The 13,132-nt window shown below is 44.0% G+C and overlaps 1 protein-coding gene across 1 annotated transcript in view; it reads left to right on the top strand.

Moving 5' to 3' along the window:
• Positions 1-13,132, top strand: part of AVEN (apoptosis and caspase activation inhibitor) — a 214,472-nt gene that overhangs the window by 69,999 nt on the left and 131,341 nt on the right. The gene's annotated exons all lie outside the window — the stretch shown is intronic.

Raw genomic sequence — 13,132 nt, 5'->3', positions numbered from 1 at the left:
GCTCTGGTGAACCCCTGGTTCCAATTCTATAGCAAAAAAGGGTGTTATCGGAGGAATGCTGCTTTAACGTCTCTCCGTACATCATGGGTGGTTGTGTGTTATGCAGAGGGATGTAACTGTTTGTCCAGTAACATGGACATAGATTGTAATGTCCTTATTAACAGCCCAAAAGTGCACTCCTCATGAGTACATGTGGGCAGATCGATGCTGTATGTGTGTAATAGATCACGTGCATCTGTTTAATCGTACGCACACAATTATGTATCTGTGATAGGTCTGTGTTTGTTTAAGATTGCACCTGAGAATGCAACCGTTGGGATAGGTGAATGGAGGGACTTTTATACAGTATGTGCTGTTCATGGAGCAAGTGAGAGCGCATCTTCTCTCCAATTCCATACGTCAAGATATAGCCTTGCATGTATGTGCAGTTATAGTGCAACACGGGTAATCTTAAACTCCTGGCTTTAAATCCTGGCTCTTTTAGGATCTCCATCTGGCATACAAAACTGAAATTATATTTTCAGATCTACGGCTCAGGAATGTAATGAGCTTGGATTTTTTGGGGAAGTGTAACGTACGTTGTCTGACCCCGGAACACACTATCTGGAAAATGAAGAATTTGACAATGTTAAAAATATTATGTGGCTACCACATCAAACCACAGTGTCCCAGACCATTGCTTTTGTGGGTTTTATGGTTTTAGAAAATCTAATTATCCTGAACGAAGTTCGGTAACAAAATCTGTGTTTGTGAAAGTTAACCAACGATTAGCGGCATATGACAGCTTGTCAGCTCGGGAGTGACGAGCCATGTCACAGAAGGCTGATGCTACCCATGGGGATGGACACGCTGCTCTAACCTAAGTGAATTAATGCAAGACTCCTGTAGGTAAGACGTCTCCTTGATGAACAGCCTCGGTGTTGGAAGAACTTTGCGCGTCATTCATTTGACAGATCCTTAGAGATAATAATGTTAATTTAAAAAAAAGAAAAGAAAACTCTTGTCTTCTTTTCCATTTCCTTTATGCATTGACCAAGCTGTCATGTTGCCAGATATTACCAAGTGTGCTGATGCCCTTTACATGCCATGCCTGAGTGTGGTTACTGCCAGCAGCTGTCCCATACTCTTCTGTCCACTCCCGGCTTCTGGTTACATCACCACACTCCCAGTTCTGCTAATTCATGGAGTCTCATTTACTTCTCAGCTTATGTAAATTAATCGTCTGTCAGACTGTTCCATCACTTGTAGTGGATCATGTAACATGCCTTATTCTGGCTTCCTGTCTGTGAATGTACACACAGGTTCTGTGTGCTTACAGTCCTAACGTTACTGACATTTTGGATTTCCTTAATTTAGCTAACATTGCAAGCTCTGTAGGTTAGAGAGCCCCCACATACTGCTTCGTATGTGCTGGTAGCACATGCCTGTGTATACGTCACTGTTATAGACTGTACTGCAGCGATGGACGAGGGGTACTTGTGTTTCTTTAGTGATCAGACACTGGAAGGTGCTGAGTAAAAGGTAGAGCTGCTTCCATCTCTTCACTGCAAGAGACCATACAGGCGTGATGTACTCCTTGTCTGCAGAAGAAAGGTACACTAGAAAAGGAGTATTCACTGTATTGTTCTGCCACGGGTGTCATGAATCCAGTGAGCCAGAGAAAACTCATGAACTGCAAACAAGAACAGATCCAGGCACTCCAGTGGTCTTGGTGAAATATAAAATGCGTTTATTAAATCAGGATTGACGTTTCGGTCCCACCGATTGACAAAGGTCTGTCCGAGTTGGGACCGAAACGTTGATCCTGATTTCATAAATGCATCTTATATTTCACTAAGACCACTGGAGCGTTGCCTGGATATGTTCTTGTTTGCAGAAGAAAGGGACAAGCTGTTCTGCACGGAACATTACACTCTGATAACCCAAAGGCTACACACAGGTGTAGGTAGTCTTGGGCAATAACAAAGAAAATTCCCACGATAAAAATATAAAACATTTATTATATTTATTACAATAGATATTTGTTCAACAGGATAAGACATAATTATCTGGTTTAACTAATGTAAAACCATTTTTCCATAATACATTTTAAAAATAGATAATTTTGAAGGTATTTGGTTTCTTAATTTGTTTACAGGTTAAAAGCGTTTTTAATTTTTACATTAATAAAAACAGACCACCCCTCCCCCCAACCCTCCTCCTTCTTGCTTCCCTTCTCTCTTGAACATCAAAGATATGCAGGTTGAAAAGGGACCAAGAGGAAGGGAGCAAACCTGCGAGGTAAAGAGGTGTACCACTAGCCGTGAAGGCTGCAAGTATGCGAAAATCCAATTGACTTTGGAGGCCTTTCTTTAATAACAATTTTGAAGCATGTTTTGGCCTAAACTCCTTGTGACTCGCTGTCCCTAAAACATCAATGATTTTCACGTCTGACTAATGGTAAAAATGTCAATATCGACTTTTTGGTTATAGTATTACGATCATATCAGTCGGTAGATTGCCCAACTCTAGGAGTAAGTTATATTAACTTGCCACTTTGCTGTGATAGCACTTTGCCTGATCAATAACCCCTTATCTTCTGGACAGGCACGATGTTGCAGGCATCGCCAGTGTGTCAAGGGGTTAAGTTGGTGTAAAGCTCACTCAACATCTCTGTTTATTTCTGCATCCTCTGTGCTTCTACGCTCCTGTCTTGTTTGCTTCAGTTTGACAGTAATTTCTACGTTGACATCAAGTCCACTAGATGTTCTGTTTTTTTGAATGGCAAGCGAAGCCTTATTCTCTAAGCATTTGCACTGTAGTGGCAGCTCCATGTCGGGTACAGCAAGTCCCCCTGTCCCCGTTTATTTTTACATAGTTAAATAGTAGGCGAGGTTGAAAAAAAGACATATGTCCGTCGAGTTTAACCTATGCTAAATTTAGACAACTAACACTTATACTATATTTGTATTTACAGTATATTGATCCAGAGGAAGGCAAACGAAAAAACCCGAGTGACAAATAATCCAATGTTCTCTCATAAGGGAAACAAATTCCTTCCTGACTCCAATAATGACAATCAGATTACTCCCTGGATCAACATCCTTCCCATGTTTACTTATTTGGTATATCCCTGTATACCTTTCCTTTCTAAAAAGATGTCCAAACTTTTTTTGAATATATCTATTGCATCTGCAATCACAGTCTCCATGGGTAATGAATTCCACATTTTAACTGCTGTTACTGTAAAGAACCCTTTCCTTTGTTGCTAGTGAAATCTCCTTTCCTCCAACCTTAGGGGATGGCCCAGAGTCTTTTAGATGAATAGTTCCCTTGAAAGTTCCTTGTACAGATGCAGCCACTAGTATCCGATCACTTGCCTGGGTAAAAACTAAGGCCGTGTGTATAGGGACGGCGACGTGACGTTGGACGAAAACAAATGCATTCCCGCCGCCGCAGTCGCGAAAACTGGTAGCCGGCAATATTTGATTTTTCAAGGGCTGTCGCCTCATGTGACAGCCCCTGAACAAATCAAATGCCAGGAAACCCGCAACGCCGCTGCACAGCGAAATATAACTTTCACCTTTTTGGAACGGCGACGGGTGACGTCACCCGTCATGTCGGCATCGCCATCGATGGCACTATAAGCGCGGCCTAAGGCATCTCACAGTAAATGCCTCAACATTTCTTTGACATTCTTCAGCCAGACTAATGGCTCATCGGATTAACACAGCAGGGGTCCCTGCAGTCCCAGTCAGTTTGAATGGGACTGCCAGGGAGCCCCGCTGTGTTAATCCGATGGGCCATTAGTCTGCCTGCAGAAATGTCACAGAAATTTTGCAGTTTATTGGGAGATTGCCCCAGATTTTCCAAGGCAAGTGATCTAATACTGGTGGCTGCATCTGTATTGCCCTAGAATATATTTATCATATCCCCTCTTAGAATCCTCTTTTCTAAAGTAAACAAATCTAGTTTAGCTAACCTCTCCTCATAAATCAGATTTTCTATCCCCTTTATTAATTTCGTGTCTCTTCTCTGTACTTTTTCTAGTTCCATAATGTTTTTTGTTTTTTTTTAATAATGCAGTGATGCCCAAAGTTGTACTCCATATTCAATGTGTGGTCTTGATGAGTTATACAGTGGCAAAATTATGCTTCTCTTTCATCTCTACCCCATTTTATGCAAGATAAGATCTTATTTGCCTTTGCAGCTACTGCCTGACATTGGACACTATTGCTAGGCCTTCTGTCTCCAACAACTTCTAAACCGGTCTCCATCAATGATTGACATAATTTTGTCCCATTTAATTTGTAATTAGCTTGTTTATTCTTGTTTCCCAAATACATAACCTTACATTTATCTGTATTAAACCTCATTAATAAACAAGTTAAAAAGCAGGGGTCCTAGTACCGATCCTTGAGGTACTCCACTTACAAATTTAGCTCAACCTGAAAAGGTTCCATTTATGACAACTTTATCTATCGTTCAACCAGTTTTCAGTCCAGATGCCTTTTTATTTTTTACCCAGACAAATTTTCTTTATTTTTGTACACTAACGTCTTGTGTCGCACTATATTAAAATCCATTTGCTTATATGCAATAATATTTGAGTTATGTCATTTCTTACATTTAAGCATTCAATAACGTTACGCTTTAAAAAACCAGCACTCGAGAGGTGCATGCTGGGAAGCTCAAGGAAATGGCTGCCTAGCACATGAGCTCCTCAAGACTCCGGATTTAAAGTAAGCAAAAAGCGACGAAAAAACATCAACCAACCTCCTTAACAGCAAGGAACATCCATACAACTGATCCAAGATGCGTCCGAAGGTGTCATCAAAGAAAAAGAACAAAACAGATCTCTCTACATACTTTAAACACAAAACGGCCACAAAGACAACACGGGCTGTGGAACAAATCTCAAGCGAGGGCTTTGAATCAAAGCAGGAATCGGACCAAGAAGAAATGAACCAACAAGTCACGAAAAATGATATAAAAAAACCAGCTTAGCGAACTCAAGGCCTGGCTCAACAGCGAAGTGAAGGAAATAAAGAAAGAGCTCAAATCTCTAGGCAGCAGGACAGATGCCCTAGAAAGGAGGCTAGATGATAGCATCAAGGCCTTACATAGAAAAGAAAAACTGATCAACTAAAGACCCAAATGATCGAGATATCGGATCGGACTGAAGATGCAGAAAAGGGGGACAGGAGAAACAATGTGCGCGCAAGAGGTGTCCCAGAATCTTTCACACAACCAGAAGAATTCGGGCAAAATGGCTAACAGCAATGCTGCCAGACAAGATGGAGGCGGCCCTCGAACTGGACCGATGCCACAGAACCCAGCCCAGAAACCAGCACCAGGAGACCCCCCGAGAAAATAATTGCGAGATTACATTTCTACAGAACAAAAGAGGCCTTATACTAAGTCGCCAGAAACACCCTAAACTGGAAGGGGAGGGGGGAAACCGAGACTGGACGCCCCAACTCAGCTCCCGACTGCCATGGCCGCAAGCGGCTCAGTTTAAGAAGGCGCTCTCTCGCCTGCGGCCTTTCTGGTGATCCAAATGGGGGTCCATCCAACCGTTCCCCGATGGCCTCCCACCCGATCCAGAGGAAGCGGGGCCTTGGGAGGGGTGTGATCCCCAGCCGACACTGAGACGGGACAGAGGGTTGCACCGCTAGGCACAGACCACTAGACAAACTGAAGGGACGCCCGTCACTCTCTGGGCCTTTCCCTGCTGCCCCTAGAGGCCCGATCAACCCTCCCCTGGTGGCCCCCTGCCTGATCCAGATGATGGGGAACTGGAAAGGAGGGGATCTGGGGGGCATGTCGCCGCTGCTCCTGGGCCGCGAAGTGCCTGGGTGCCATGCGCGGCCCAAACTGAGGCCCCCTCATCTGTAGTCCTCCCTCTGCGGTCCCTGAATGACCAACCAACCCCCGGCGGCCTCCCACCCGATACTGAGGTCGGGGAGCACTGGGAGGGGGGCCTAGGACAAGCCGGGAGCGAGTCTCGGGGGCGTGCTGCTTCGGCTCTAAACTGTGCATTACCCGGGTGTCACGTGCGGCCCGGTCGCGGGAGGGGAGCGTGTGCTCCCGCTGGCACCCAGACAGCCGGCGATGGGCACAAGGGGGGCGTCAGGAAGAGGTGGACCCGGCAGCACCCAAGAATGTGGACCGCGACCCAGCAGGGGTAATATTCTTGCCACCACCCCTGACACCCCCAGGAAAATAGAAGTGTGCATAACACCATACAAATGTTTTCAACTGTTCCCCCTCCCCTTCTCCCCACCCCCTCCCCTTCTACCTGCCCCCTCCCCTTCTACCCCTCCCCTTCCCCCCCTACCTCCCCTTCCCCCCCTCCCTCCCCTTCCCCCCCTCCCTCCCTCCCCTTTCCCCCTCCCTCCCTCCCCTTTCCCCCTCCCTCCCTCCCCTTTCCCCCTTCCTCCCTCCCCTTTCCCCCTTCCTCCCTCCCCTTTCCCCCTTCCTCCCCTCCCTCCCCTTTCCCCCCTTCCTCCCTTCCCTCCCTTTCCCCCCCTTCCTCCCCTCCCTCCCCTTCCCCCCCTTCCTCCCCTCCCTCCCCTTCCTCCCCTTTCCCCCCCTTCCTCCCCTTTCCCCCCCTTCCTCCCCTCCCTCCCCTCCCCCCCCTTCCTCCCCTCCCTCCCCTTTCCCCCCCCCTTCCTCCCCTCCCTCCCCTTTCCCCCCCTTCTTTCCCTCCCCTCTCCCCAGTCCCCTCCCACTCCCCTCCCTCCCCTGGAAAGGAAGCCACGCTAAAACAATTAAAAGATGCCACGGCAGAACTTAATATACTTTTAACATCACAAGCGGAACAATCTCTCAGTTGGTCAAAAAGAAAATTCTATGAAAAATCTAAAGCCTGAAACCATGCTAGCGACCAAATGAAGAAATAACCACAATCAAACCCTAAAACTCTGGCACAGGAATTCCAAAGATATTACGCAGATCTATATAACAGCCAAAAGGCACAGCATAATAACAACCTCCATTCAACTAAACCGCTTCCCAGCCTCGCCGATTCTTCCCACACTAAATAAAGCAGAGGGAAAGGAATTGGGAAAATAAATCACACGAGGAAATTCTTTGTCATTAAAAAAAAAAAACCTCCAAAGCCCCAGGACCCGACGGGCTCTCAAACCTCTATTACAAAAAATGTGCCAGTCTCCTGGCTCCGCACCTCCTGAGAGTATTCAATCCTGACAGGGTCCTCTTTCTCACCTGACAGGGTCCTCTTTCTCACCTAACATGTTGCAAGCCTCTATCACTTTAAACCACAAACAAGGAAAAGATCCGACAAATTGTGCCGGCTATAGACCAATCTCGCTGATCAAATCAGATCTGAAAATATACTCTCAAATTCTAGCAAACCGAATCGGTGCAATTCTACCCTCACTGGTGCAACCAGACCAAGTGGGGTTTATACAATGTAGGCAAGCTGCGGATAATAGAAGAAGGATAATAGATTTGAGAGACTGGGCTTACAAAAAAAAGATACCCACTATGGTACTGGGGCTTGATGCTGAAAAAGCATTTGATCGGATCGATTGGTCCTACTTGCTCGCAGTCCTAGGATCTTTTGGCTTTGGTGAAAGAATTACAAAGGCAATCTCGGCCCTATGTTTAAAATTCCGAGGCAAACGTGGTCTGCCAAGGCTTCCCGACTGATAGGTTTAATAACAGAAGCAGCGCAATACAAGGTTGCCCTCTCCCCTTTGCATGGAACCACTAGCAGCTAACATAAGGCGTAACCCAGATTTAGCTGGGATAGAGGTAGGCAAAGAAACCCATAAATTAGCACTGTTTGCAGATGACGTAATCCTCACAGTGTCTAAACCTTTGACATCTCTCCCAAACCTGTTCTCCATGCTCTCAACCTTTAACAAAATATCAGGCTTAAAACTGAATAACTCTAAAGCCGAAGAACTAAATATCAATCTCCCAAAAGAAGTGGAAAAAATTATAGCGCCTAACTTCAACTTCAGGTGGCAACCCAAATGTATTAAATATTTGGGCGTGAACATTACTAACGACTCCAAATCACTTTATCAAGCGAACTACCCTAACCTACTCAAAACCCTTAGAAAGGACATTAGGATATGGTCAGGGTTTAATATCTCCTGGATTGGGAAAATACACTGCATTAAGATGAACTTGCTTCCACGTGTCTTATACCTCTACCAAACACTGCCAATACCAATAATGAAGAAAGATATATCCTCTCTCCAGTCACTAATTACCAGGTTTATTTGGAATTATAAAAAACCAATGATAAGCAAAAATATTCTGATAAGGCCAAGTATGGCTGGAGGACTAGCATTGCCATGTTTGTGGTCATACCACAAAGCGGCCCAACTCAGCCAATTAATCCAATGGCACTCAGAACCAGGTCTTAAGAGTTGGACAGAAATAGAAAACTCTGTATGCTACACAGTGAACCTAAACCTTCTGCTCTGGTACTCTGGTAAAGCAAGAGAAAAAATGGGTTATATGCTACCTATGATGTGTAACACACTAAAGGTCTGGGATGCCACAAAATTTAGATTTGCACTAACATCCAAAAACTTCTTGATGACTCCTATTCTAAAAAAAACAGAATTCAACCCACAGTTAGAATATAATTTTCTCAACCTGGACCCAAGCGGGAATCTCAAGATTAAGAGACCTAGGCGCAGAAGAAGATATTAAGCTATTTGACCAAATCAAAACAGAAAAGGACATCTCAAACTCTGAATTTTTTAGATACCTTCAATTAAGAGCATTCTACGGTAAGATACCCATTAGGTCCCCTAACCAACTTTGAGAAACTCTGCCTGACAGACACAAGCACGCAGGGGTTGATATCCCAACTCAATAAAGAACTAACATTCACAAATGACAAAGCAATGAGAAAACTAACATTTATGTCTCAATGGGAGGAGGATTTAGGTGAGGTGCTAGATGAGGAAACATGGAACCAAATATTTTGGGCGGTTGCCAGGAGCTCTATATGCACCACCCTAAAGGAAAACGCTTACTAAATTCTCACTAGATGGTATCTCACACCTGAGAAATTATCCAAATTTGTACTGGGATACTCACCACTCTGCCCTAAAGGGTGTGGAGCCCAAGCCACAATGCTTCATATGTGGTGGTCCTGCCCACAAGTAGCCTCCCTCTTGAGGAAAATAAGAAACTGGTTGAGAAGGATACTGGATCTAGATGTACCATTTGACCCATGGTTATTCCTGCTCAATAGACCGACCCAGGGAATTCCTGGAACTGATCTTGCTCTCATTAGCCACTTTACATCCGCCACTAGATGTGAAATAGCCTCGGTATGGAAGCAAAAAAACATACCTCAAATATCTCAAATAAGAAATAGGATTTGGTATATATGTCAAATGGAAAAATTGACTAGTATATTAAATGACTCGGGCACAACATTTCAGAGAACTTGGCAACCCTGGCTAGCCCAGTTGGACATCCAGGATATAAACCCCTCTTCAATTATGACATAAGGGAACTACCGATTGCTCTCCCCTGGTAGGGAATAAATTAAGCCCGGAGCTAAATGTAACCTTGCAGAGACATAACCCTCACAGTAAAATCCAGTAGGGAATTCCATAACGAGAGAGAACACCATACAACCAAGAAAAACCCCACCCCTCCCTCCCCACGGTGTGTACCCCCCTCCTTTTCTCATTGCTGTAAATCTGTGATTTATTGGTAATGTGTAACTGTTTGTCCATTCATGTAAAATTATGTTTTCAATAAAATATAAGTTCTAAAAAAAAAAAAAAAAAATGTTCTCTGGTTGTGATCTAACTCCCCTTTTAAATATGTGGATCACATCTGGTTTACGCCAATCTTGTGGTACTGAGCCTGTGGAAATAGTCCTTGAATATTAAATATAACAATATTATGGAATTAGATTGTGTGCTCTTTGGGGCAGGATTTAATTGTGCCTTTAAAATGCGGTGTACGGTATTAATGCTATATATGACATTTTACATTTGAACATTCCCCCACTGCTATGTTAATATAACATGTCAATTTCTTATCTGTGAGAAATATTTAGGAATTTAAAGTGAATGAAACCATAAAATCTCCGATGCAGATATAGGAACTCATCTGAAGGACACTATAAATGGGGGGCAGCCTGTCTCTAATGCAGGCAGTAAGTTGGCATGTCCTCCACACAGCTCTAAATCTGTTTAAGGGATAGGCAGATTGTTTCTTCATGGAATCTGATATTGGATCCTAGACGTTTTGCCATGAACAAGTTGGTGCCGGGGTTTGGCTGCCGAGGGACCCTTCGCCGGCCGTTTCACCAATAAGGTAAATTAATTTAAGGGTTTTAGTGGTTAGGGTAGGGGGTTAAGGCTAGGGGTTTTAGGGTAAGGGGTTAGGTTTTTAGGATAGGGAATTGGGGTAAGGCGTTTTAATGTAAGAGTGTTAAAATAGGCAGTAGAATTGGGATTAGGGGTTAAGATTATGGGTTTTAGGGTAAAGGGTAAGATTAGGGGTTTACCTTGGCAACAAAACAGCTGGGGGCGAGATGTCCCTGCGCCAAGGTGAGTGGTTGCTAAATGTCGGCAGGTGTTTTGCAGCGACCAAATGTCCTAGGGGTACGCACACTGGGGGGCATGGCGGTTACAGAGGTCCTGCTCTCTGCCCCAAGGCATTCATATGAAATGCCGGGGGACCGCACGAGGCCTCTGTAAACTTTCTTCTACCTTGTCTTCGGCGACGTGTCGCCATACTAACCCGGCATCAAATGACGCAGCGGGGTCAGGTGACGTGTTGCCATGGCGGCATGTCGTCACATGACCTCGCTGCGTCATTTGATGCCGGAGCCAAGCAGGGTAGGGGGTGAGCAGAGGGGAGAAGGCAGGGGGGCGCAGGGGGGGAAACTTTGCGCACCACTGTCCTAGACCGTCTTCTTCAGGTGTGAAATGTGGACAATACATTTCAGTTAAATGATTTTCATGCCTTGCGTGCTTTGTCTGATTGGCATTTTATTGCAGTTTATAAAACTGTCTGTGCTGGTGAAGTAATCCTGACGGCTGATGGGAATTCTGAATTGTTCTCCCTTGCCTATGTGCACTGTTAATAGGTCCAACTTCTGAACAGTGGAATTATTATCAGCTCCTGAAGCTTCTCTCACTCTGCTCCCTAAGGATTTCAATCAAATGTTAAAGTATGAAATAAGCCATTTGCAAATCTTTCCGTGGCGACCGAGACTTCAGTCACAGATAATTGTCTCATTTTGGATACAAGACCTGTTTACTCAGATTAATCTTTTTGCGGTTTTGTGATGATACTAATACTTCAGCCTTTTTCCAGCAGTTCGTACTGTAGGTACATTCTGGTAACGGTACAATCAGCTGCTAACTAGAAAAATAACTACTTGTCTTTATAATATATGAGATGCAGATGTGAACCCAAGAAGGGTCAAAGAAAATGCACTCAATGCCTATATAATTGGAGAGCAGTCTGATTCTTCTGCTTCATTAGTCTTAATAAGACAAACACGAAAAGATCAAACTCTTTAGTATAAACAAATACATTTGATACAATAATAGTTACAAATTCAGTCCCGGGGGGGGTTTAATCCTTGAAATGCTGCTCACAAAATGTAACATCTTTAATAACTGATCATTTTATAATTGCGTGAGTAATGATTGAACAAAGTGCAGCCTTTCCATGTGTTTGTCATGTTTTTGGGTAATAAGCGAGCATTAAACAGGAAGAAAGATACCTGGGGTTTACTTTACTGCTTTCATCCCACAATGCTTAGCTTGCCTATCGCTTTCCATTACCTTGTTTGAAAAGGCACGGAGTGATTTATTTTCTGTGTGTGTGTTAAAACAAAGATTTTATTTCAACATCAATCAGCTGAATTATTCTGTAGTATGCACTTTGAACTTATACAGTAGTATATTTAAACATGGTGTTCTCGTTTCATTAAGTGTTTTTTTTTTTTTTTACTTTCTTACAATAACCGTTTTAAAGACATTTTAGTTGCCACAAATGCCAACAAACCAGACATTAATATTAAGGAGCACGTTTTGCTTTCAATAGTACAGCTGTCCCCATAATACAATAAACTAAGAATCTCTGTCCGGCTGTGTGTGTGTGTCTACATAAGTGTTTTTCAACTGAGGTTCCTAGGGACCCTTGGGTTCCCCGGGCACCCCTAAAGAGTTCCCTGCAAATAATCAGGTCGTCATTTGTACGTTGTACCAAATACCAAAGAATTTGCAAGGCTTCTGATATCAGACGGATCCTTATCTTGCTTATATCTTCATGCAATGTAATGGTTAGTGTGGCATTCTTGTAAATGTTCTTTATAATATCAATGTACGCTTCTTCAACCTTTTGTTTTCTTAATTTATCAAGGACCACTGATGTGTAGACAGAATCAAATTCTTTTTTTGTAATCTATGAATCCTAAAATGGTAAATCCTATTCATTACTTTGGGAAATCACTTCTTGTACGACTTGGATGTGATCCCATTAGTGAGTATACTGTACATACAGGGAAGGAAAAACCCCGGGTGCCTATAATTTGTATGCAGTGATGACTGACCTGTCAATCACCACTGTGCATTCAAAGCTGGATCTGCGCGCTAGGACCGGCAGCAGCGGTGAGTTGACAGGTGGAGTCGCCGCCGCTCAGTGGGAGGAGGGGTGATTGGAGAGCAGGAGACAGACGCACGCAAGGGAGCCACCTCGTACTCTACCCGAGCCTGCTCTTATTGCACACTGTGGCAGAGGCAATGGGGAGGAGTGTGTGTGTCACTGATACACACACAGTGACACTGTCGCCGACGGGTGGTTAGGGGAAGGGGGGGGTAGCCAGGAGTCATGTCATATTGCTAGATAGCAGCTCCCAGGTCACACTGTGTCTCTGGTCTATTTCTCGCAGACCTTGCTGTTTCCCTGCATTAGACATTCATTTTTAACCATTGTTAATGATGGATTATGTTTTAACTATCAAACCTATGAATCTCTTTACGTTCCTAATAAAACTATCAACATGAATGTTATTCAAGAAATGTGCCTGATGCCTCAAGTTCTGTTTTATGAACGGCTGCACTTTCACAGGTCTCTCTCAATACTACTTCTCTTGCACTTATTCCTCATTGGAAGGTTCTGG

This window comes from Ascaphus truei, chromosome 9, assembly GCF_040206685.1.
Source record: "Ascaphus truei isolate aAscTru1 chromosome 9, aAscTru1.hap1, whole genome shotgun sequence".
Classification (NCBI taxonomy): domain Eukaryota; kingdom Metazoa; phylum Chordata; class Amphibia; order Anura; family Ascaphidae; genus Ascaphus; species Ascaphus truei.
The sequence above is the reverse complement of the archived record's forward strand: the minus strand, read 5'-3'. Positions and strand labels throughout refer to the sequence as shown.